The sequence below is a fragment of the Dermochelys coriacea genome, chromosome 2, assembly GCF_009764565.3.
Source record: "Dermochelys coriacea isolate rDerCor1 chromosome 2, rDerCor1.pri.v4, whole genome shotgun sequence".
NCBI lineage: Eukaryota > Metazoa > Chordata > Testudines > Dermochelyidae > Dermochelys > Dermochelys coriacea.
In genome coordinates this window covers 140143727-140171213 of record NC_050069.1, presented here as the reverse complement: position 1 = coordinate 140171213, position 27487 = coordinate 140143727, and the positions used below count along the sequence as shown (strand labels likewise).

The 27487-nt window shown below is 39.9% G+C and overlaps 1 long non-coding RNA gene across 1 annotated transcript; it reads left to right on the top strand.

Annotated features, from left to right (window-relative positions):
• Positions 1–361: 361 nt before the first annotated feature.
• On the top strand, positions 362–19511 carry LOC122458511. The gene is made up of 4 exons (XR_006278552.1): positions 362–555; positions 5746–5751; positions 18026–18030; positions 19500–19511. It is a non-coding gene; the product is annotated as an uncharacterized LOC122458511 (long non-coding RNA).
• Positions 19512–27487: the final 7976 nt, after the last annotated feature.

Genomic DNA, 27487 nt, shown 5'->3' with positions numbered 1-27487 from the left:
ACCACTGATAACTGCTCTCTGAGGATGGTTTTCCAGCCACCAGCTTTGCACCCACCTTATGGTAGCTCCATCTAAGTTGCATTTCCCTACTTTCTTTATGAGAAGGTCATGTGAGACAGCATCAAAAGCTTTACTAAATTAAAGATATACCACAATCTACCACTTCCCCCCATCCACAAGGCTTATTACCCTGACAAAGAAAGCTATTAGGTTGGTTTGACACTATTTGTTCTTGACAAATCCATGTTGACTGTTACTTATCACCTTATTATCTTCTAGAGGTTTGCAAATTGATTGCTTTATTATTTGCTCCCTTTTCTTTCTGGGTACAGAAGTTAAGATGACTAGTCTGTAATTCCTCAGATTGCCCATATTTCCCTTTTTATAGTTTGGCAATATCTTTTCCCTTTTCCAGTCTTCTGGAATCTGTCCCATCTTCCATGACTTTTCAAAGATAATTGCTAATGGCTCAGATATCTCCTCATTCAGCTCCTTGAGTACTCTAGGGTGCATTTCATCAGTCCTTGGTGACTTGAAGACATCTAACTTGTCTCAGTAATTTACACATTTTCTGTTATTGTTTTCCCCCTCCCCCATGTCATTGAGTAATGGGCCTACCCTGTACTTGGTCTTCCTCTTGCATCTAATGTATTTGTAGAATGTTTTCTTGTTACCCTTTATGTCTCTAACTAGTTTGATCTCGTTTTGTGCCTTGGCCTTTCTAATTTTGTCCCTACAAATAAATTGTGTTATTTGTTAATATTTATCCTTTGTAATTTGACCTAGTTTCCACTTTTTGTAGGACTCTGTTTTGAGTTACAGATCATTGAAGATCTCCTGGTTAATCCAGGGTGGTCTCTTTCCATAGTTCCTATCTTTCCTCCGCAGTGGTATAGTTTGCTCTTGTGACCTTAATAATATCTCCTTAAAAAACTGTCAACTCTCTTCAGTTGTTTTCCCGTTAGACTTGCTTCCCATGAGATCTTACCTACCAACTCCCTGAGTTGACTGAAGTCTGCCTTGAAATCCATTGTCTTTTTATTTGGCTCTTCTCCCTCCTCTCATTCCTCAAAATCATGAACTCTACCATTTCATGACCAGTTTCGCCTTCCACTTTCAAACTCTCAGCCAGTTCCCCGCTATTTGTCAAAATCAAATCTAGAACAGCCTCTCCCCTACTAGCTTTCTCCACCTTATGAAATTGTCTCCGATACATTCCACGAACTTGTTGGATAACCTGTGTCCTGCTGGGTTATTTTCCCAGCAGATATCTGGATAGTTGAAGTCGCCCATCGCCACCAAGTCCTGTGCTCTGGATGATTTTGTTAGTTGTCTTAAAAAAAAGCCTCATCCCCCTCTTCTTCCTGGTTAGGTGGTCTGTAGTAGACCCCCTATCATGACATCACCCTTGTTTTCTACCCCTTTTATCCTTATTCAGAGACTTTCAACAACTGTCTCCTATTTCCATCTCAACCTCAGTCCAAGTGTATACATTTTTAATATACAAGGCAACACATCCTCCTTTTTTTCCCTGACTGTCCTTCCTGAGCAAGTTGTACCCTTCTACACCAATATTCCAGTCATGTGTGTTATCCCATCTGTGATGTCAACTGTCATAGTTGTGTGTGTGTGTGTACGTTAGCATTTTGAGTTCTTCCTGCTTATTCCCCACACTTCTTGCATTAGTATGCAGACATCTAAGATACTGATTTGATCCCCCCCCCAGTTCTGTCTTGTCTCTCCTTTATCCCTGCTATAACAGCCCATGATCCCCACAAATTACGAGCCTTCTCTCAGGTCTCCATGCTTTTTTTACTTCCTGTGGCCTTTAGTCACCTGCCCCCTTCAAACCTAATTTAAAGCCCTCCTCATTAGGTTAGCCACTCTGTTTCGAAATAGGCTTTTCCCCTTTCTCAATAGGTGGACCCCATCTCCACTTAGCAGTCCTTCCTCCTAGAAGAGTGTCCTGTGTTGAAGCCAAAGTAAAAGCCAAAGCCCTCCTGGCGACACCATCCTCACAGCCAGGCATTCACCTCTAGGATACATCTGTCTCTGCCTGGGTCCCTACCCTTGACTGGATGGATCAAAGAGAACACCACCTGCTCTCCCAGAAATCAGAGATTCCAAAAAGCAGAGATTTTACTTCTGCTACATCTGATTAATTTGGGACCTGTAAATCAATTCTACATATTTTGATTTTAATTATTCTAGTACTTGCATTAAAGAAGCTGGTTATTACTAGTGTTGGTATGGTTTTTAATGTAACCCCATATTTTAGTATAGTATTTTTAATAGAATCACAAATTTAAAATGTGTGATTTCACTGTAGTATGGAAAATGTAGTGACCAATCATATTCCTGCATTTGTCAATGCCACTATATTTTGCCATTTTCATTTTATAGGATCTGAGGACAGCAGGGATTGAGAAGATGGCAGGGAGTTTTTACACAGGGTCATTGAGAGCAACAGAATATAAACACTGCGTTATCACCATCTGTTCATCAGAAACTCTTTAACAAGATGGATTCATGTCATAGAGATTCCCTGACAAATCTAGGAAAGAAGAAAAAGGTAAAAAGCATTCTCAAGCTTAAGAAAACAACCTTCAAACTCAGTATTATTTGAACATCATGAAGTAGGGCTAAAAATGAAAAGTGAAAGCAGAGAGAAAGATACCAGAATTTGCTTCTCTGTTTAAGTCTGACAAAACTTTAGAGATGTTTCAGGGAATGATGCACTTACTAACATCACTCAAAGCCATACTTACTCAAGAGCTGTCAAACACTCAGCAATATGGATCTACGTTTGAATCTTGGTCCTGTATACATCATGAAATATATTGTCTGTCCCTTTCACAATAACCGAATATGGGTTATTTTCTCGTGGACTAGTCTGTAAAATTCTGTATAACAAATATTTCAGAGGAATTCTATTGTAACTCAAGCATAACTAACTCATTACATAGAAGTAAATTAAATATGCTCTTCTGTGGGGTGTGTGTGCACGCATTAGAAGTATAGATAAAGTTTGCATAATGATTTCCATTCTTAACCCTTGTGCTTTCAGTCACTTACAACTTTCTGGAACTTACAACTTTCAGCCTGAATTTTATACATTGATTTCTAAGGCAAATGTATTGATTTATTAAAAAGAAATTCAACTTGTTTTGTCTGGATTTTTTTTATTTATACAGAGTTTTTTTTACAGGAATATTATTAAGATATCAACAGAAATATGAGACTTTAGTGGGGTCATATGCACATACTTACAAGATTTGAACGAATATACCACAAATGGTTTATCACGTTTTTTTCATACAATGCAAATTCTAATAACCACTTTTGATTTTATAGCTGTACATTGTAGCTAATTAAATATTTCTGTTGTATAGGGCCTTTTAAGTTGTCAACTTTTCATCTTTCAGGCTGATATTTTCCATGTTTAGTCTCTGCCAAAGCATAGGTAGAGACTAAACTGTTTGGTGTATAAAGTTTTCTCACACAGTTTGATTTGTAAAGTTTCAAATATGGTTGTTATTTTCAAATGTAAATAAAGTATCCTTTGGTGATTATAAATCAGTGTGTGCTACTTCTTTATAAAACTGTTCTAGTATCTCTGCTGGTTGAAGTAGGAACTTGAAATCTAGCGAAGAAATAGCAATTAGAACAAAACATGTGCCTTTTGATAGTCTGGTGAAGGTTGAAGAGGGACTGGACATTAATATGGCTATTAACAATAACAACAGTAAAGTTAAAGGATTTTAGAAGGAATTAAGCTTCAGGGTTTAAAGCAGTTTCTAAATATTAGGAATTGGGAACAGATGATCTAGTCTGCAGACAGCAGGGTTTCTTGCATCTTCTGAATCAGCCGCAGCTGATTCAGCGGTCAGAAAAAGTAATTGGTGGTTTAATCTGGTACTGCAATTCCTAGATTACTTTAATTTTTTTCTGGGCTATAACAGATTAAGAAAAAACCTAGAGCATGGTCACTATTTTTAAACTCATGATTATAGGGTTTTTTTTTCATTTTCAAACTGTCTCCCATTGTTCTTCAGGCTATGTGCATGTGCATATCAAAAAGAAATTTGAGTGGAAAATGTGACTGAATTGTGCCATTTGCACCAAAGCCCCTGGGAAAGGGGGCAGCCAAGTGTATTGAACTTGTAGGACCTACAGGAGGCATTGTATTCTTCCAGGGCTCCCTGATTGTGCTGGTGGGAGGAGGAGAATGTATGATACTTTTTGTGTGTGTGTTGTAACACAGTACCCCTACCTGAAAGTATGTTTGTAGGGAGAGCCCCTATTCTGTCCAACCTCAGCTCTGCTGCTCTCAGGGGGAAGCATCTGATAAAGATGGGTGAAATTTTTCAGACAAATTATTTAGTTGCTGAAAAATGCAGTTTGTGGTCAAACAAAACTGAGTTTAATTTGAAGATGCTGATTAGTTAAGAGGAAAAATAGTTGATGGTGGCATCTCCCCACCTCCTCTTATAGCCTATAGTCCTATGATTTGAGTACTCACCAGGCGTGTGGGAAACTTCAGTTCAGGTTCCCATTCTGCTGAATTCAGAACAGGGTCTTGAACTTGGGCCTCCTATGTTGTAAATGAGAGCTGTAACCACGGGGCTATAGGCTATTCTGGGATGGATTTCTGTCAACCCAAAGTAGGATCCCCCCAATGGTTGAGTACTTTCATCACACCAAAGAGGCATTTTCTCGGTCTGTGGCCCAATGAGTATTATGTATAGAAACTGGAAGAGCTTCTAGAGCAATTGAGAGAGACCCATCCTTGAAATCCCCTATGTGAATGCCATTATAAAAGTGTGCTTGTGCTTATATAGTTTATTTCTCTTGCTGAATCAGCATAAGCTCCACCAATGTGACTGATTTGGAGCTGCTCTGTGAAAATTTATAAATACTGAATGTTAGCTGGGCTGTTAGGGTGTTTTCTCTGACAATATTGGTAACTCAACAGGAATCTGCCTGGGGGCGGGGGGAAACAGGTCAGGAGAAGGAGAATGGCACAATATAAGCCAACCCTCAGCAAACATGTGAGTTAACAACAGACAACACCAGTGCCTGGGGTCTCAGGCTCAATCCTTGATTTTTTGGTTTTGAACTGACGTGCCAAAGCACGGAAAAACAAAAGAACTATAGCAGGAAGCAGAAATAGTTGTTTGGGAGCACCAGGCTGAGACACCACAGTGCTGAAGAAAGTAGGCCTATGTAGGCGATCAGGGCATGGGTGAGCCTTTCAGGTAAAACAGACATGTGCAGGCTGGTGTTTTAAAATCCTCTCCTTTTTTTTCCTGAAAACTTTATTCCTACTGGTAAAACAAACAGTACTTTTATGCTAAGGCTGTCTGACCAATGATTACTAGAACTGTCCAAAACTCAGGGATGTCTTTTTTGGGGGGGAATTTTGATATTTTAATATTTGTGTCTTTTCCAAATAAGAACAAACCCAAGTTTTTTCTAAATTTACCACAAACCAGAAATTCCATACAATCTTTCTTTTGGACACACCAATACCTGGTGTTTCTGCAATAAAATATGCACCTAGGAGCCTGCTAGTTGGTGGGTGAAATTGACACAGTTCTTGTCCATTTCATTGCTACCCTCCACTTAACATTTCATTTCATCATTACATTTCCCATCCACTCCACTAGTCACAGATGTCAGAAGGGAAGAATCACAGGTGCTGAACTCAATCTGACCTGCTGGATAAGAATGGTTGACACACAGAGTACTGTGGCCCAGGGCCTGGTCCAAGAAGGTGATAATTGCAAATTCAATCCAAGAAAATAGACACTAAGTCTTGCATCAGAGGGGGCTCTTAAAGACCAGAAAAGAGACAAAGCTGTAGCTCCACTGTCAGTGTGACAACCAGCAAAAGTACTTTTTGCTAGTATAACTGTCTACATTAGGAGGTTTTTTTTCCCCTGGTGTAGCTACTCTGACAAAACTTTGAATGTAGACAAGGCCTAAGATACTGGGTGCTCAATTTGTGGCTCTTATGTTTAGTAAATCTGTATTTGTTCCATAACAAAGAACTCTAGATAGTACATGATCTTGAAAATGTATTAGAGGAAAATGTGGGTTTGTCTGTACTTTGTGGTGATGTATGTGTTCATTCCTGAAGATTTACAGGAAACCAAGTTAAGGCAGAGAGTGGTTTGAGTTATTTCAAACAGTTAGTTAGCCTGTTCCCCCATTGCTGTAGTGCAGATACCTCATTGGTGCATGTGCAGATTTCACAGGGTTTATAGTTTATGTTCCTATGACAGGACGATTAAACCTAGTAGTTTGGCTGATAGCTCTATTAAGTGCAACTTAACTTTAAAAAGAATTTGGGTGATATAAATAAGTTTCTATTCAAGATCTATTTGTATTTTCTCATAAGATTTTAAGTCACTTGCTTTCAAAGGAGCAAAATGAATACTGTAGCTTTAACTTTTATTCCCCCCCTTAGATTAAAGCAGATGAAAAACTAAGTTAAGCACAGAGTCTGCATGGCTCTTTCAAGAAAGTGCTGTGTAGTGGAGTGTGAAGCCTTCTGCTGTCCTTACATGGCCCAGTTCTTGCACTACTGCTCTGTCCCTCCTATGGCCCAGGGTGTGCAAAGTGTCCACCCACAAGAAAGGAAGAGATGGGGCCATGGCTCCACACCAGCCTGCAGTGCAGCCCCAGCTTGAAGGAGCAACAGGCTTGTACTCCATAAATAAATGTAGCAGGAGTGCTTTCCTTCATCCTGAGAAATTCAAGGAGTGATTCCCAATATCATCCCAGGACAGTATGGGTCTATATTGCTTGTAACTGTATGATGCATCTAACAGAAGGAATGTAGCTCCTAATGACTATAATTTAATTACTGCTGACTAAATAGATTCTAAATCATTACCAGTATAATCTCCTGTAAACTCAGATCAGTGCCTTCCTGCTTTCCATGTTCAGACATGTAAATCTATGTGAAACTGACAATATACAGTGGCAGGATGCCTGAAAAAATTGATAGCAACACAGCAGTTTCACATACAGTCAATAGATCTAAATCCACATTCTCAAATTGTTTAATTAAAATTTCATTTGGTCTGGGAATTAACCCTTTTTCTGTCACTGTTTTACAGTGGTGTGCAAGTGTGAAGAATGTTGTGGGTGATATCTTCACTGTAATTATTCTGAATTCTAAGATGAAGCACAACTCCCCACGCTCCTCCTCCAAAAGTGCTTTATTTCAGGGTCACTCTCCAGAAACGGAAGCTATGATTTATTCATACATGTTTGGCTATTCTGATAGTAGAGGGAAAGTAATGCTTGTGTGTTAGATGTGGTTTTGATAGAGTTTTGCAAGGAAACTGAGAAACTGAGAAAAAGCTCTATTTGTGAAGAATTTTTTCTGTTGTGGTCAATACAAAAGGTGTTAAAAAATAAAACAGGACACAGCAAAAGCTGAATGTGGCCTGGTTTTCATAAGGTTGAACACTCACAGGACACACTACCTTCAGGGAGAGTTATAGCCTTAGGCTGACTCACCACTGGGCACTTGGTAAGCAACCCAACATGGGGCAAATTAACGAAATAATTAGTTAAGGACTGAATGATTAATCAAGTAACAAGTCCTGTTACAGAGCCAGGCTTTGGTCCTAGTGAACAAGAATTCAGACTCAAGAGGAAAAAAAAAGTCTATAACCCATTTCCATGTGAACATAGCCTGGAAACTGTAAATTGACATCAAACAAACTGGTCTCTAGGGTTGAAGAAGCATCCAGTTGGGCTCCATTTCTCCAGCAGGAGGCTAGAGTGACCTGACAGACAGATGCTTATGCATGTGCATGCGCGCACACGCACACAGTAAGTTTACATCACACTACACTTCCGATTTAAAATTACACATACCCACCCCCATGTTATATAGGTTACAAAATCAAACACTTGAAGGTAAGGAAATCCCACAGTGTCCCACACACACTCAATTGTTCTGCTATGTGCATTCATCTTGTGCACTGAATAAGACAAGGATCCCGTAGAAAACAAGAGTATGCGATTACATATGTAAAACATTATTGCCACTACACTTGGGGAAAAAAAATGTGGACAAAAGAGTGTTGCCAAAAAATGTAGATTCAAGTCAAATGAAAGATTTTGCAATGTGTGTTGATTTGCCAAATAGTTTTGAGAAGTTTTTTTTCCCCAAAAATATCAAATGGCTTTTTTTCTCCTAAATTTCATTTTTTTTAAATAAAAACTGAAAAAAAAAACCCAAACTGTACGTCAAACAGAATGTTTCATTAATCCCCAAACTGTTTTTTTTCTTTGACTTTTTGGTTCACCAGAGAGTTCAAAAACATTTTGCTTCACTTTGACCCAAAAATTTTGGTACGGTCAACTAACCAAAAAGTCATTATTTGTAGAGCTCTAATCGTAATAAATGTGTAAGTAGAACAAAAGTAAAGCTTCATAGGCAACTGTAAATCTGGCATTTCCTTAGAAGGCAATGGGCTGTAGGGGTCCAATGCTGGGTGCAAAGGAGCCTACTCTTGCTCTTGTTTCAACACTGGGCATACCCCTCTCATTCCTACGCAATAGCAGTTCTGGTAGCTCCCAGATGGTCTCACTACAGCGTCTGCTTCTACTCTGGTGGTGGCATGAGCCCAGCACTTTGGAATATTTGTGAGTAATGTATATTATATTGTCCAGTTTCCAAAATGGTGTTGAGGAACAGAAATGAGAGAAGGAAAAATGGCAATTTAAACCCTTTTATATCTTAGTGTGACAGGATCCCCAGGGCACAACATAGAGCTGTTAGATGGCTGTGCCCCCTTTACCCTGTGCTGTCTCTCACAACGCTTTGCTACTGACAAGCAGCAAACCCCTCCAAGCATTGTTATCACTCAGCCATTAGCATGCAGAGGCACACCCAGCTAAATTGCATGAATGCTCTCACTCACTCATGAACTATATGCAGGAAAACAGCAGCAAATCTCCCAAGCTTCCTCCCTCCCCTGAAATATACTGCCATACACTGTTCAAGATCTTCTCTTGAACAGTGCAAGCTAATTAATTAGTTCACCCCTTCATCAAAGGATAGGGGATATGCACCAGCTTTTGTAATCTGAGCAGATTCCCAACGCACTTAAACAAAAATCACTGGAAAGGATAATAAACTTATTTCCATGTTTTAAGTACAGAAAGATAGATTTGAAGTGATTATAAAGTATTAGACACAGAGGTCAAAGTTGGTTACATAAGAAATGAAAATAGAATCACAGTCCAAATTCTAACTTTAAGAGACTAACCAAGATTTGAATCAAACAGCTTTTCTCACCCCACTGGATATTCCAGGCAGTTTATACACAGACTGAATTCCCTCTCAGCTTGGAACCAAACTCCCCAGTACAAAGTCTTTGTCTTCCAAATGCTCTTCCAGGGGTTGAGATGGGGGAGGTGAGAGGCCAAGTGGTGATATCAACCCTCATTTATACTTTTCTCCAGGTGCTACATGGAGGGTTAGGCAGCCCTCATTGTGTACGTGCCCACTCTGAGGAGTTGCTGGGAGAGGGGATTCTGGTCCTGATTTAAATCTGTCTTATTAGTTGCTCCTTTGTTGCCACTGAAAAATGCCCACAGCTAGCCTCCGACTTACTACATATATCAGAAAGAAACATATAGCAATACTTCATATAAAATGATAGTATATAGAATGCAACAGGACACAAATGTTCAACAGATCTAGACTTCTTAAATGATACCTCACAAGGCATGCATTGTACAAAACATATAATCATACCACAGTAGTGAATATGGGGGTTCCAGGGTGCTATTTTGAGGTACAGAGTGTCACAATGAGCAAAGGCTAAATGAAATTTCATGGAAGACAAGACACTACTGTAGTCTGAAGGCATTTCACCAAGTGTCAAACGTCTGCTTCAAACAAAAGAAGTAACAGCTTTTTAAAGAACAGGTATAAATGATCCTTTAAAATGGAAAGCGTTCAGCAACCTAAATAAGAGTTGCTACTGCAGCAATCTGCATGGATTTTGGAAGGGGGGCTAGTAGTAGCACTGATGCAAAGCCAGCGGCCCATAGCATTTACTAGCAGATCCTTGACACAGACAGGAAGGGGACATGCTCAGGTAGAAAAAGAGATACTGGCTGTGCTCTTTGGAATGCAATGATTCTATCAGGTAGATGTGCAGATGAAGAAGCCACGGCTGAATACACCCAAGTGATTCCAATGCATGTTATTGAGATTCCAGCACCATAATGTAAGAAGAAGTTACTGCTCAGGAAAGGCAATGCTGGTGGCAAATCCACTGAGCAGGGCATTCCTTACAGAGTACAACACAAATGGCTCTGTAGAGCAGGAGATAGTTTCTATCAACATGCATCAATAGTTTCATATATCCGATGGGCAGCTTCAGGCAACACAGCAAAGTACAAAACAGGTAGGGGTGCTAAAGGCAGTACAACAATTCATAGTCCAAGGTTGGCCAGGTCTCAAGGAGTAAGTGCCAAAGAAGGTTAACCTCTAAAACCTGCAGGGAACTTGGACGGAGGAGCACAGGTTGCAGGAGGGAAGAGTTTGAAGAAGGCACCAGGAAGCCCATGCATCTGAACATGGCTAAAATGCCAGCTAGAGTTGCACCATCTCTCTAAATTGTTTTCTTAATGAAGATCCAATTTAATTTTACAAGCATGGAGTCCTTCCATGTTGTTACAGTACATGAAACAGCTCCCAGCTCCTCCTACACTGAGTTAGTCATTTAAATTGGGATGTATCTTCCCTCCCCCCACCAAACAAAAACCCTCCCTCACTAATCCTCTACATAATCCTTAAACTGGCCCTGAGGTCAGTAGTGCCATCAGAGTACATAGGACTTAAACATAGCTGTGGGGATGCTGAGAAATTATTTCACAGGCCCTCTCGAAAATGTGAAGAGTTGTCAAAAGTTTTAGCCCTCTGTCAACCTACCATTGCTATAGCAGCTGCTGCAAAAGCACCTTTTCTGCATCTTCCAGCAGAACTATTAAGAGAAGGGGGCACACCTCACAGTCTCAACATCTATCAGTCCTTGCAAATGGCCAAATGCAAATCATTGCTGGCTGTTAGCAAATTCCTCTCAGCTGTGTGTCGAGAGGGAAATTAGTGGGACAGAGGAGAATAAGTAATACAGAAGAGGCAAAGAGTCCTGTGGCACCTTATAGACTCAGACGTGGAACATGGGTATTCACCCACGAAAGCGTATGTTCCAATACGTCTGTGAGTCTACAAGGTCCCACAGGACTCTTTGGCACTTTTAAAGATCCAGACGAACACAGCTAGCTCTCTGACACTTAATACAGAAGAGTTATAATATGCTATATCTGCTCAGGGGTGCAACCAGAATTTTCTTAAGGAGGGGGCCCACAGAAAGGTCCCCTCTCCTGTAGAGCACCTGCCCCAGGATGAAGGCAACAGTGGGGTGCAGGGTGCCCTCTGGGCACAGCTCAGAAATGCTCACAGAGGGCAGAACCAGCCACAGGCAGGTCTGCAGCACTGCAGCCAGGGAAAGATACATTGGACCATGCTGAGCCTGAACTACTGTCTCAGGATTGGCTGGGAGAGGAGGTGGTGGCTGCGGGGTGTCTGCTCAGAGCCAGCCAAGGGGGCTGGGGCCACTGTGCCATCCCTCCCCCCCCACACACACACGCACGCACACTTTGTGCCCCTGTATCTGCTTACAAGGTCATTTTATGTTTCAACTTAATCTTTATTCATAGGAACATTGAGTGCCACAAAAAAATCTATACATAATAATATACTGTAGAAATCTCACTTCATCAGGCTATTCCTGTGTGTGACTTGATTAATGTAACACTGGGAAGCTTGTTTAACCTAATTTTATTGTCTACTCAAAATTTATTAATTTTGCAAATCATTGCTTGTTCACTATATTTAAGTGAAATGTAGAGCATTTTTTTATTACTAGGAATAATATTGGACTTGCTCACTTTTTTCTTTGCAAAACATAGGACCAGATCCTGAAAATTCTGTCACAAAAGTAATCCCATAGCAGAAAATCACCAAAGTAGAAGTGAAAGGCATAGAAATACATTATGCAAGCATTAAGTAATCATTCTGTATGGTTAAGGAGCCATTTCAAGACTGAAAACAGAGCTCTGATCTAGGCTGCAATCTGAATGATATTCTCATGTACATTCCAGGTCTCCTAGCTTGACAGACTTCCACCTGAAACTGGAATTTGACTACCAAAAACTTCTTTTTAGAAAGTCATGTTTGGACAAGAGATTGTCATCCTGAAAGCCACCCAATTAGACTAGGCAAATATAAAGAAAAAAGTACACGAATATTCACTCAAACCATGATGTTTGCTTTCTGCAAAGATTCATGAGACTGAATTTTATTAGCTTGAATGTTAATGGAAAAAGAGGTTTTTGAAATTGCATGTCTGAGGGCAACTAAAATGATTAGGGGTTTGGAATGGGTCCCATATGAGGAGAGATTAAAGAGGCTGACTTTTCAGCTTGGAAAAGAGGAGACTAATGGGGGGGGAATATGATAGAGGTATATAAAATCATGAGTGGTGTGGAGAAAGTGAATAAGGAAAAGTTATTTACTTGTTCCCATAATATAAGAACTAGGGGCCACCAAATGAAATTAATGGGCCGCAGGTTTAAAACAAATAAAAGGAAGTTCTTCTTCACATAGCACACAGTCAACCTGTGGAACTCCTTGCCTGAGGAAGTTGTGAAGGCTAAGACTATAACAGGGTTTAAAAGAGAACTGGATAAATTCATGATGGTTAAGTCCATTAATGGCTATTAGCCAGGATGGGTAAGGAATGGTGACCCTAGCCTCTGTTTGTCAGAGGGTGGAGATGGATGGCAGGAGAGAGATCACTTGATCATTACCTGTTAGGTTCACACCCTCGGGGGCACCTGGCATTGACCACTGTCAGTATACAGAATACGGGCCTGGATGGACCTTTGGTCTGACCCAGTATGGCCATTCTTATGAGTATGACAGAAACATACAGAGGCAAGAGTGTCCAACAATAGGGAAAAGGACTACCCCTGCTGTATGTGTAATCTTAGGCAAATCATTTCATCCCTGTGCATCCATTTCCCCCTCACTATTTATCTGTATGTAGCACAATGGGGCCTTAGTTTAGGCCCTTAGTTGTGAGTGCAATGCAGATGATTAATAGCCATAAATATATACAAATATGCACACCGGAAGTCCTTATGCACTCATTCTGACAGAGAACCAGGAACAATACCACGTGACAATTAATCAGCACAGCGGAACTAATGACTGCTAACAGAGATCATAAATCAATCCCAAAAGGTTAAAGAGAAAATACCACAAAAATTAAATGTGAAGAAATTGCAAATTATATGTCATGCAAAGAGCAGATAAATTCATTGGAAAAATATTTTCTTTGAAAATTAGTCACTTGGCTCCATTTCAATTATTATACAATAGAAATAAGTTTCTCCCCTCCCGCCACATAAACATAGTTTTATAACAGAAGCCAAGGATTAGCCTGTGTGGCCTTATAGAGTAGTTAAATACTCCCCAGTATGGACTCAGGTTTTCCCAATCAACGCTGGTTAAACAATTTTCCCTTCCTTGATTTTTCTATTAACCTCTGAGGAAGGTTACTTTAGAAACAAGAGACTAAAACTTTTTGTACCATGTGCTTTTTGGCGCTGGTTGTCCTTTCAGCTGCCTGCTGAACAGATTTCAAGCTAAACCTTCCCAAAGGCTGTTCCAGAGCTACACATTTGTCACCATGTCTTAAATAGCTGACATTATGCATACAATTTTTATTAAACAAGAATAACTTTCAAATTAATTAAACAGTTGACAGCAAGCCTGTTAGTCACTGCTATCATTCCCAGCATTTTACATTGAACAACAGATAAGTTAAATACCTGATTACCTTTGAAGTTAATTGGTTTTTAATAGAGCAGCAAACGAGTTGCAGATACTGAGGTGCATGCCAATCATAGTACGTGAGCTATCTGTTTCTCACTAGTAAGGAATGTCACACACATACACTCTTCTTTAGAAGCTTTGAAAACTGAAAAATAGTAACTAGACTGCAAATAAAATAGAATTCTTGGCTATATGGAGTGACATAAGATAGACTATACCTTTCTACATATGCCTCCTGGCCCCAATCCTACATGGGAATATTAGGACAAACCACTACAAACTTTCTTTAACCACACTGGGACCATACACAAATGCAAGGTCTTTACTAGACTATTTTGATGCAAAAGATTCCCCATATAAGATTGCAACCCTGGGAAATGCAGTAAAAATCACTGATACTCATGTGAAAATATAACTTCACAATAAAAAGGAAGAACACACAACAGATACTCACCACAAGAAGGGAAGGAGATGCAGCCATCCATTACAAAATGGCTGCTTTAGAGATGCAGATTCTTGGTTCGACTAAATCTAAAGGGCTAGCCCCAAAAAGGCTTGCTGGGGAAAAAGTCTTACAGAAGGAGATTGTATTATTTCTGGAGGAGGGGATACTTTGGAGTTATGCCTAGCATCATTTGTTTTGTAGTAGTAGTTGGAGATCCTAAGTAAGTATTGGTACCCCACTGCTCTAGGTGCACATAATTAAAAGTCCCTGCCTCAAAGACATTAAAATGATCATTTCAGTAAATAAATTTCTTTTAAACATTCCTTCACAAGCAGGAGATAGTTCACATTTCAGCACTTCTAATGGGACAGATTATTACCAAGATTGAAGAAAATAGATGGCTCAGTATATTGGCATTTGAACACAAAGTTTTGGTTTTGGAGATGAGTATGGGGGATAAAAGGTAATTACAATCTATTCAGGACCTGGAACCAACAGTTCTGCACACTACAGCCAAATATTCTACTCTTTTCTACCACAGTATATATAATTCCCCATGAATTTTTCCAGCTTCTGTTTTCCTGACGTAGTTTCCGCATGCTTCCTTTTTTTCTCCCTTCTTCTCTTTATAATTTTCTTCCCCTTTCCCTCTGTCTTATTTCTCCCTTCTACCTTTTTTCCTCATCTGTCTCTACTTGTTTATTCTCTTTGTTTTGGTTCTGCTTCTGTTTTTTTTTCCTCCTGATTCCTCCTCTTCCTAATCATTTGCTGATCAATAGCTTCTGTGAAAAGAGTGTGAAATTCTTCCTAAATTATTCATCTTCAGAAAATCCACAAGATAAAATAAACCAAAAGTATTTTCACAGAAAAGTCAAGACCTCTAGCCTTCATTGGTCCCAGCCTGCCTGGTTCAGTTTCTGCTGTTAGGGGGCTTACTCCTTCACCCACTTACTTCCCTGGTCCTTCTCGCATGAACAGAGAGCAACAATACCCGAAGTCCAAAGGTGCAAACAATTCAATGTTTATTGGGGTGAGCTTCCAGCAAGCATGATTCCAGTTTCTTTTCTTAGTGTCCCCCTTCCCAGCTCTGACACCACAGAGCCTTACACCTGTGTCCCTGTTCCCATTCCTGCCCTTAGCCAAACTTGATTCCAATTTCCCCACCCCCATTCCCTGTTCCCATTTCCCACCCACTTCCTGACTGACTGCAGACTCTATAGTAAAACTTGAGTTCTGCTTAGCTATACCTTAACTAATCATTTTCCTGAAATTTAACTAACCAGTCCTAACATATTGTAACACGATTATGTAACCAATTATATCCCACCACCTTAATTAGCTTACACCCAGCAAAATTAATTATACAGCAGACAGGAACAATCACAGAACCAGACAGAGATTATACAGACAAACAATAGGGAAATGGGGACTACAGTGATAGAACAAACACAGAAATGAGGATTTCGCATCCCAGCTTTTGATAGATGAATTCTTGGCAGACAGGATGCTATCAGACTAAGTTTCCTTTTACATCTTCTAGGCACTTCCCTTTCTCTGGAGGTGATAGGCACTATCAGGACAGGATTGTGTTCCTAACAGCCCAATAGCACCTTATTTCAATGTGACTAGGTGGGAATGTGAGGATGTGACCGGTCGCTTCCCAGTTTATGGCTGCCTCTGCTGCTTAGACAAAGGCCTTAGCCTAAGCACAGGGCCTCCGACTGTCACAGTAGGAGAAGGACCTTACGCCGGCAGACAGTGACTTTGAGTCTTTCTTTTATACCTCTATAACTAGCCAAGTGATAGGAATACACCTAAAATTCTTAGAGTATAGGTCTTTACAGACAGGCCTGAATATCTATATCCTAACATCTGCATTCAGTGAAATTTAACAGAAATAAAGACCAAGATTCACAGGGGGACTTAACCCTGTAAATCCAAAATTTAGTCACCACTGGCATTCACAGACCACCTGCTCATCTGCCACCTAGCCCTGTAGGTGTTTAAATGTCTATCTAATTCTGGACACCTCTTAAACCCCAGTGGGATTCTAAATGTTCCCCTGTCAATCTTGCCTGTTGAACCCAATCTGGTAGTTGTGCTCAAAACATGTCTAAAGCCACATAAAGGATGGAGAAGGAAGAGTTGATGCCCCTTTTACATCCACCCTCACCCAAGCCACAGTGATTAAAAGTGCTCACCAGGAGTTAGGAGACCCAGATTCAAATCCCCAGTCTGCCTGAGTTGAAGCAAAGACCAGAATCCAGGTTGAACCATCTCCCAGATGAGTGCCCTTGTTTCAGTAGAAGCAACTACAAGCAGAATTAGCCTGTTGCTTAGGGAGAAACTTAAATTCAAGCCCCTGCTTCACTGAATATTAATTTACAGTAGAACCTCAGAGTTACAAACACTTCCGGAATGGAGGATGTTTGTAACTCTGAACAAAAAATGAAGATTGTTCTTTCAAAAGTTTACAACTAAACATTGACTTAATATAGTTTTGAAACTGTACTATGCAGAATCAAAAAGCTGCTTTTTACCTCTTAATTTAAATAAAACAAGCACAGAAACCATTTCCTTACCTTGTCAAATCTTTTTTAAACTTCCCTGTCTATTTTTAGTAGTTTACATTTAACACAGTACTGTACTGTATTTACTTTCTTTTGTCTCTGCTGCAATCTGATTGCATACTTCCAGTTCCAAATGCACATGTGGTTGACTGGTCAGTTCGTAACTCTGGTCTTTGTAACACTGAGGTTCTATAGTACACAAAGTGAAACAATAGGAGAGATAAAGAGCACCCTCTCCACTTCACAATAGCCTAGTGGTTCAGCTAGTCATTTAGGAAGGATACAATCTGAGTTCAAGTTCCTGCTCCAGAGTGGGGATTCAAACTTTGGTCTCTTATCTTCTAGACAAGTGCCCCACATATTGGGTTAGAGGTTACAAGAGGACACACACACTTTGCTGGTTCTGAAAAACTTTCCCCAAAACTATTGGACCAAATTCATGAATACCTTCAGGTCAATCAAAACTGCATTTTTCACTAAATAAATTATTTGTCCAAAACATTTTGCCCAGCTCTAGTTCCAATGCTTACATTCTCATTGTGAATCTAGACTAAAGTATTCTCCTGTGTTTTAAAATTCAATACATATTACTTCTACCAGCTACCTGTACCAAAAAGCGAAAAATATATATGTTGGTAACTTACCTAGTCTTTCCCTTTCATTTTGACTCAAAGAACACCTAGTGCTAGTTGAAGTTAATTAACCTTCAATTATATGTTCACATGTTCCACCTGCAAATGTCTAAAACATCTAGCTGGTCTAATTAAAGTGCTTTCCCCATCAGGAGATGGTAGACAAGCAGCCTTTCCACTAAGGAAGAAATCCCTAAACTACCAAACTTTGTTCTCTTTCACTGAGGTACATTTCATTGAATGTCTTTACCAGGAGATTTCAAATGATTTCAGTGGAAGAGACTTGATAACACCGTGTGCCACATTTTCAAATGTAATGCAAGGTTGCTAATAATAATAAAATAATTAGAAATGTAGTAATATTATGCAGTTCAATAGAGCCTTCATCCAAAGACCTCAAACATTAATTAGCCTTCCAACTCTTCTGTGAATACAGTTTTAGTTTTCCAGCTTTACAAACAGGTAAACAGAAGAACAGAAAGTTTATGTGACTTACCAAATTACCCAGAGCAAGTCAGTAACAGAACCAACTGCAGAATCAGGATCTTCTGACTCCAAGCTCCTTGCTCTAATCACTAGGCCACACTACTTTACTTTTAGATTACCAACAAAAATGTACATATCTTTTGATAAACTCACAGAGTGCCAGATCAGATATTTTACCTGCTTACAGGGGCAGCTTCAATTCACAAACCCCAACTATCAGCCTTTGGGTATGTCAATTCCAGCTGCCCCACTAAGTAGGTAAAATATCTGATCTGGCACTCCGTGAGTTTATCAAAAGATATGCACATTTTTGTTGGTAATCTAAACTTTTGCCAGTTTGCAATATGCAAAAAGCATCAAACTGAAAGGAAATGCTCCATACACGACAATAAACTGACAGAGCTCATGGAACAAATCCCTGTTAAAATGCTATCCATCTGATTGAAAACACTCCCAATTCAACCTTGTCTTCCTATCCACTAAAGCAAATATTTTTTTTCAAATTAGGTAATATAAAACCAACATGACAGCCACGAACGTTTTTATTTAGGTAACAGTGTTGGAAGTCAAGCAGTCACAATTACATTTCAAGGTGAATACTCTACTAACATGAAGGAGAGAAGTTACCTTTTTTGAGTTATTATTATTGAGTTATTATTTCTGTCAGCTTAGCTATAGACACAAAATCACAGCAATTCAACCAGTAGATTCAACAAGTGGACTGCTCAAAGGTAACCAGGCCTAGAAAATTAATCTCTTATAACATATATTTAGATTCCAGAGAACACTACAGGAATCTCTGGGAAGCTTAATTCCATTGGTTCTCTGGTTATACCAAGTGGAGAAGGTGCATACATGTGTAAAGATTAAGGCCCTGATCCTCCAAAGACTTTATGAATAGTGTAGTTTTTCTGAATATTGTGAATCCAAATGCGCAGGCCTATGAGGGAGAGAAAAGTTATTATAACTAATAAACTTGCAAGCATCTATGATGTATTATAAGGTAATAACAATTATAGTTAAGGTTGCTAAACACTTTCTATATTAAGAGCCAGGTTTCAGATACTTACAATATGAAATAGTTTTTCCATATATAATTTTGTGACTTTAGGTGTGATCTCAGGAACTTCCAGGGCTAGAAACAGTTGCTGTGTGTCCCATTGGAAAGCAGGGGATCTTTCTGTTCCACTGATATAAAGCTCTTATTTCTAGGCTTTTGGAGTCACAAAGGGTAAGAAAAATATTTTTGTGGCAGGCTGCTTTTATTAAGAAGTGACAGGTGTTTGAAGCTGCTCAGAGGTTTGGAATATTAGAAGTTGCTCTAATGTTTTGGATTTGAGGCCAGAGTGCAGGTGAGGCACTCAATGGTCTATGAAAAATGCCATTTACCATATGAATATCATATAGCCAGTAACCTTCCAGAGACTTGTGCTTTCATATGAACCCAGGAACTTAGGGGTGCTGAGTCAGTTGCTTTGTAAAGGCCTAAGTCTTGTCGACAGCCTGGAAAGGTAGACATCTCACAAAAGACTGTTCCCTGACATCCTTTCACAAAATAGAGGCATGTGCCTTGGCATGTTAAAGCTGCTAAACCTGGTGAGTTCACAAAGTCCTGGTCTCTGACATCAGCTCAGTAAACTACAGATGCAAAACCAGACACATCATAGAAATCTGTGCTTTGAAATTATCCCAGCAAGCTTGAGGTGATGAGCCAAAACTGCATAAAGGCTATTAGGAGCTTAGACCTCTGAGAGTCTCCTGTCTTGGCATCAGACCTGTCACCTAGAGTATCCGAACCTAACCTAACAGAGGCCTGACTCTTGACATCAGCCCAGTAAGCTGGAAATGCTGAGTCATCAAACCCACTGTAACCTGTCATTTGACATCAGACCAACTTAGTAGAACTATGATAGACTCCCACACCTCGATATCAGCCCAGCAAAAAAGAGGTGCTAAGCTAAGAACTTCAGAGAGTCTTGTGCTTTGATATGACAACAGCAAGGTAGAGTTATTTAGACAGTAAACAGACAAAGGCCTGTGCCTTGATAACGATCAGCTAAATTAAGGTACTGACCAACAGAGTACATTACTTTATTATTTTTCAAAAAATACTATGGCCAGTTTTACCATGCAAAATATATTTATTTATAGTTTTTTAGAACATGGTGAATGTTTGTTTTTTTCTTCACCTCACCAAGTTTCTCTCCCTTTCTGGGCTTGTGCGGAGCACAGCTACCCCAAACTTCTGTCCCTCCTACCTTTTCAGTGGGTGGTGAAATTAAGACTTACGAGGAAGAATGTGAGCTGGGAGCCGGAATAGGAGCTAGTGCCTGGCTGTGGAATATAAGTGACTCCAAACCTTTCTGCCAGTAGATGGGGCAACACTGCCTCTGATGGGAGAAGAATTTCCAAACTGTGACTCCACTATATCCTTCCTTTCTTTTATCAGAAGACCTATTGCCTTTCTGGTTTCCCTCCCCAGGAGAAGATCTGATGTCTCTAACTTGCCCTCCGCTCCAGGGAAACAATTGAGAATCTGTCACCAACTTTCCCATGCTTAGGCAGGGAAAAGTGAATGGTCCTATCAGTTCCCTCTCCCCTCCTGGCACTTCATCATATGTCGGAGTGTGTTGGGGCTAGATGTGGTAGGGCTGTTCCCCTATGCAGTCCTACTCTCTGTGCTCGTGCACACACAATTTTGTTTTGCAGGCTGTTGGTCTGCTTGAAGTTATGGGCTTCTTCAGGTACATTTAACTCCTTGTCCTCTTTTCCATGTCCCATTACTCGAGATGATGGAATATCACTTCACCTCATGGCCTCATTTAGGTGCCTATTATTGAATTGGGCACCCAAATTTGAAAATGTAGGGCCTTAACCTCTGTGACTGAGAGTCCTCATCTATTAAATGAGGACAACACAGGCAAGAAGTTTTGAGTCTTAATTCACTGATTTTTTAAAACATTTTTGACATGGCTGGATAGAGGGTTCTATAGAAGTTCAAAGTGCTATTGTGTTTCTCAGTCTTTTCTTCTGCTTAGTCCTTGGTTTTGTATAGTACGGATCCTGTGAGTCTACTTCTCCCACTAACAAAAAGAAACCACTCCTCAATTTACCTGCTTTTTGGCAAGGCAGTGTCAGATTACATTCTTCCTACCATAGATAACAAAAGAAAAAGGGAAAATAGCTGATGAAATACTGATTTGTTCATAGAAAAGATGGATTTGTGATGACCAAGAGAACCACATGATGGATTGCCTACCAGGTGCGAAGGTTGAGGATCTCTCTAGACATCTAGACAGATGTATGTACAGTGCTAGCGAGGAGCTGGAGGTCATGGTACATGTAAGTACCAATGACCTAAAAACTGTAAGGAGAGAGGTTCTGGAGGCCAAATGTAAGCTACTAGGTAAGAAATTAATGTCCAGGACTTCCATTGTAACATTCTCTGAAATGCTTCTAGTTCCAGGGCCAGTTAGACAGACAGAACTGCAGGGTCTCAATGCATGGATGAGACGATGGTATAGGAGGAGGGTTTTAGGTTTATTAGGAAATGAGAAATCTTTTGGGAAAGGAAGATCCTACACAGAAAGGATGGGTTTCACCTAATTCAAAATGGAACCAGTTTGCTGGCATGTAAAATTAAAAAGGTTGTAGAGGAGTTTTTAAACTAAGGGCTGTGGGAAAGCTGACAGGTATGGAGGAGCATACAGTTCAGACAGACACATCCCTTAGGGGAGGATCTATTAATGGGGATTCTTTATATCCTAGTAAAGAGAGAGGAAAGAAGTTGATAAAGAACAGGTAGGAACTGAAGAGAAACAGTCAAATGAAAAAAGTCCCATTCAATTACACCACATGAAGGCAGACAACTAAAAAGTGACATATTTTATAAGTGCTTGTAAACAAACGCTGGAAGTCTAAATACTAAGATGGGTGAACTTGAGTGCCTCGTATTTTCCACTGCATGAATTCGATGAAGTGGGCTGTAGCTCACGAAAGCTTATGCTCAAACACATTTGTTAGTCTCTAAGGTGCCACAAGTACTCCTGTTCTTTTTGTGGATACAGACTAACACAGCTGCTACACTGAAACCTGGATTTAATGAGGTTATTGATATAACAGGTATCACAGAAACTTGATGGAATGATGAGAATCAATGGGACATGGTAATACCAGGGTACCAAATATATAGGAATGACAGAATTGGTTGTGCTGGTGGCACTACATATGAAAGAAAGCATAGACTTAAATGTAAAAATCTTCAATGTATCAAACAGTACCATAGAATCCCTATAGTTAGAAATTCCATGCTAGAATAATAAGAGCATAGCAGTAGGAATATACTACCAACTACCAGATCAGGATGCTAATAGTGATTGTGAAATGCTTAGGGAGATGAGAGAGGCTACAAAAAACAGAAAAACCAATAATAATCGCGTATTTCAACTATCCCCATATTGACTGTACATGTCACCTGAGGACTGGATGCAGAAATAAACTTTCTGGACATCATTAATGAACGCTTCATGGAGCAGCTAGTCCTGGAACCCAAAAAGGGGAGGCTATTCTTGATTTAGTCTAAATGAAGCACAAGATGTGATCCTAGAAGCAGTTATGGCTGAACTGCTCAGTAATAGTGACCACAATATAATTAAATTTAACATACTTGTAGGGGAGAAAATATCAAAGAAGCCCACCACAGTAGCATTTAACTTCAGAAAAAGGAACTGCAGACAAATGAGGATGTTAGTTAAATGGAAACAAAAAGGAACAAGAGTGGAATGCCTGCAAGCTCCATGGAAACTTTTTAAAAACACCATAACAGAGGCTCAAATTAAATGTATACCCCAAATTAAAAGAATACTAAGAGGAGCAAAAAAATGCCACCAGAGATAAACAGAGTAAAAGAAGCAGTTAGAGGCAAAAAGACATCCTTTAAAAATTGGAAGTCAAATCCTACTGAGGAAAATAGTGAGGAGCATAAACTCTGGCATGTCAAGTGTAAAAGTATAATTAGACAAGCCAAAAAAGAATTTGAACAGTTACTAGCAAAAGACTCAAAAATTAACAACAAAAATGTTTAAGTATAAGCAGGAAGCCTGCCAAACAATCATTGGGGGCACTAGATGACTGAGGTGCTAATGGAGCACTCAAGAAAGACAAGGCTATTGCAGAGAAGCTAAATTAATTCTTTGCATTAGTCTTCACTGCTGAGGATGTCAGGGAGAATCCCACACCTGAGCCATTCCTTTTATGTGGCTAATCTGAGGAACTGTCCCAGATTGAGGCATCAATACGGAAATTTGGGAACAAATTGACAAATTAAATAGTAATAAGTCACCAGGGTCTGATGGCATTCACCCAAGAGTTCTAAAGAAACTCAAATATGAAATTGAAGAAATACTAATTGTGATAACCTCTCTCTTAAATAAGACTGTGACTGCAGGGTTTCTAATGTGATGTCAATTTTTTAAAAAAAGCTCCAGAGGCAATCCTGGCAATTACAGGCTGTTAAGTCAGTACCAGGCAAATTGGTTGAAACTATAGTAAAGAACAGAATTATCAGAAGCACAGATGAACATGATTTGTTGAGGAAGAGTCAACATAGCTTTTGTAAAGGGAAATCATGCCTCATCAATATATTAGAATTCTTTAAGGTTGTCATCAAACATGTGCACAAGAGTGATCCAGTGGATATAGTGTACTTGGACTTCCAGAAAGCCTTTAACAAGGTCCCTCACCAAAGGGACTGCAAAGTAAAAAATCATGGGATAAGATAAGAGTCTCTCATGGATCATTGCCTGGTTGAAAGAGATGAAACAAAGGATAGAACTAAATGGTCATTTTTAAAGGGAGAGCAATAAATAGCAGTTTCCCCTCGGGGATCTGTACTGGGACCATATATTCATAAATGACTTGGAAAATGGGGTAAACCGTGAGGTGGCAAAGTTTACAGATGATAAAACATTACTCAAGATAGTTAAATCCAAAGCAGACTGTGTGGAGTTACAAAGGAATCTCACAAAACTGTGGGATGGGGCAATATTGATAAATGTAAAGTAATACATATTGGAAAATATAATCTCAACTATATGTACAAAATGATGGGGTTTAAATCAGGTGCTACCACTTAAGAAGATGATCTTGGAATCATTCTGGATAGTTCTCTGAAAACATCCACTCAATGTACAGTGGAAGTCAAAAAAGCTACCAGAATAATATTAGGAACCATGAGGAAAGGAACACAAGGGGGAAACACAGATGGCAACCTCACTGAAGGGCCGAGTCACAAAGAGTATGCTGCTGTGTCAAAAACCAAGAGAAGGGCTGGAAGCAGAGACAGAGTGATGGTTTGCAGACCGCAGATGGGAATGTTGGCCTCAAGCTAATCCCCCAGGAGGAACCAGGAGGAAGCTCCAGTCTGGTGGTGAGGAATGTACACTGTGACACCCAGACATCCACTGCCACTGGAAAAGTATTATTGCAAAACAAATATCTCCAATCAATTATTTGAATGTTTGAGGACAACTTTGTGTTTCAGAAAGAGGACAAAGTAACCAGGGGGCACCCATTTAGATTTTATTTTGACTAATAGGGAGGAATTGGCTGTGAATTTGAAGGTGGAAGGCAATTTGGGTGAAAGTGACAGTGATATGATAGATTTCATGATTCTAAGGAAAGGAAGGAGTGAGCGCAGCAGAATAAGGACAATGGACTTCAAAAAAGCAGACTTTATTAAACTCCGAGAGCTGGTAGGTAAGGTCCCATGGCAAGATAATTTCAGGAAAAAAGTCCAGGAGAACTGACAGTTTCTCAAAGAGATAATATTAAAGGCACAATGGCAAACTATTACAATGTTAAGGAAAGATAGGAAGAATAGTAAGAGGCGAAAAAGGGACTGCATCAGGAGTTCTTTAGTGACATGAAAATCAAAAAGGAATCCTACAGAAATCAGAAATAAGGATAAATTGCTAAGGATGAATACAAAAAAAATAACACTAGCATGTAGCAACAAAAATCAGAAAGGCTAAGGCACAAAACTAGTTACACCAATCAAGATTTTGTAAATACATTATGAGCAAGAGAAAGACACAGAAAGTATAGGTCCTCTACTTAGTGGGGAAACAAGTATAATCTGGAAGACATTAAGAAAGCTGAGCTGATACAATGCTTATTGGCTTCAGTCTTCACTTAAAAACGTTACCTGGTGACCAGACACTCAACATAATTATATTATGGGGAAGAGAGCACAGGCCAAAATAGGAAGTAAGTTAAAGAATGTTAATTCATCAAGCCTGATATATCTACTAAGAACTAGCTGAAGCAATCCCTGAACCATTAGCAATTATATTGAGAACTCATGTAGGATGCATGAGATACAATATGACTGGAGAAGGGCAAACACAGTACCTATCTTTGAAAGGGGAACTAGGAGGACCTGGGGAATTATAGACCAGTCAGCCTAACTTCAATAGCTGAAAAGATACTGGAAGACATAATTAAATAATCAGTTTGTAAATACCTAGAGGATACTAGAGGGTTATAAACACTAGCCAGCATGGATTTGTCAAGAACAAATCATACCAAACCAACCTAATTTCCTTCTTTGAGAGGGTTAGTGGTCTGGTGGATAGGGAGGAACCTCTAGCTGTGACATATCTTGATTTTATTGAGACTTTTGACACAGATCCACATTACATTCTCATAAGCAAACTAAGGAAATACAAAATATGATCGATGAAATAACTATAGGGTGGCTGCAAAACTGGATGAAAGACTATACTCAAAGATTTCAGAGTAGCAGCCGTGTTAGTCTGTATTCGCAAAAAGAAAAGGAGTACTTGTGGCACCTTAGAGACTAACAAATTTATTAGAGCATAAGCTTTCGTGAGCTACAGCTCACTTCATCGGATGCATTATAATGCATCCGATGAAGTGAGCTGTAGCTCACGAAAGCTTATGCTCTAATAAATTTGTTAGTCTCTAAGGTGCCACAAGTACTCCTTTTCTTTATACTCAAAGAGTAATTATCAATGGTTCACTGTAAAACTGCGAGGACAAATCTAATGGGATCCCACAAAGTTCTGTCCTGAGTCTGATAATATTTAACATTTTCATTAATGGCATGGATAATAAAGTGGAGAGTATCCTTATAAAATTTTCAGATGACACTGAGCTGGGAGGGGTTGCAAGTAATTTGGAGTTCAGGGTTAGAATTCAAAATGACCCTAACAAATTGGAGAATTGGTCTGAAATCAACAATTTAATAAAGAGAAGTGCATGAGAATAAGACAGAGTGCAAGAGAAGTGCAAAGAACTTCACGTAGGAAGGAAAAATCAAATTCACAACTACAAAATGGGCAATACCTGGCTGGGCAGTCGTAGTGTTGAAAAGCATCTGGGGGTAATAGTAGATCACAAATTGAATGACCTATGTGGAAGGGTTATAAAACTGGGCATATTTAGTTTTGAGAAAGAAAGACTAAGCCTGGGGATGGGGAGGAGGTAACAACACTCTTTAAATATGTTAAAGGTGGTTATAAAGAGGACAGTGATCATGCTTTCCATGTTCACTGAAGATTGGACAAGAAGTAAGGGAATTAATGTTGATCAAGGAAGATTTAGGTTAGATATCAGAAAAATCTTTCAAACTAAAAGAGTAGGTTTATTCTGGAATAGGCTCAAAGGGAGGTTCTGGAATCCCCATTTGTGACATGCTTTTCAAGACATGAAGAACTGTGAACCACTGTGTTACCTCTCTGCCTCAGCAGGTCAGAGCTCCACTGGAGATTAGATTGAGAGTATGTCTACATAGCAAAGTGGCTCAAGCCTAACCCCCCTTTGTGTCCACTCACCAATTGTGCTAACCTAGGGCTCAGACCTAGGGTCTCAGGACCCTACAGGGCTGGAGGGTCTGAGCTCATGTTAAGCTGGGACCTAAAGTCTGAGGCCTATTGCTTTCCTGTGTGCCTGTGGTCTCAGCTTGACTTGGGTCCTGGAAGTCTTCCAGATGTATCCCAGAGGTCCTGGTGACAGAGGAGCAGTACTGCAGGCAGAAAACTTCATTACCTCCTGGCCAGGCATGATCCCTCATCCTGCTTGTCTCACAGTGGCGGTGGCTGCAATTCTATCTCCTTCTCTTTATTGTGTGGAGCTTGCATGGAGCAAAGCTGACTGGCAGGAAGCAGCAGGGAGGTTTTGGGATTGGCCCCCACTCACCACTTTGACAGTTCATGAAGCCCGGGAGCTTCTGCACATGCAGCCTGAATGAGGATGAGGCGGGGAGGTAGGAGCAAGAGCCAGAGAGTAGAGTGGGGACTAAAAGGCTACCCTGCAGGGAGTGGTATGAGCTAATTATGCAGTTTATGTGTGTGCAGGAGCTCCTGGCAGTGTGCACTGACAGGGTGGTAAG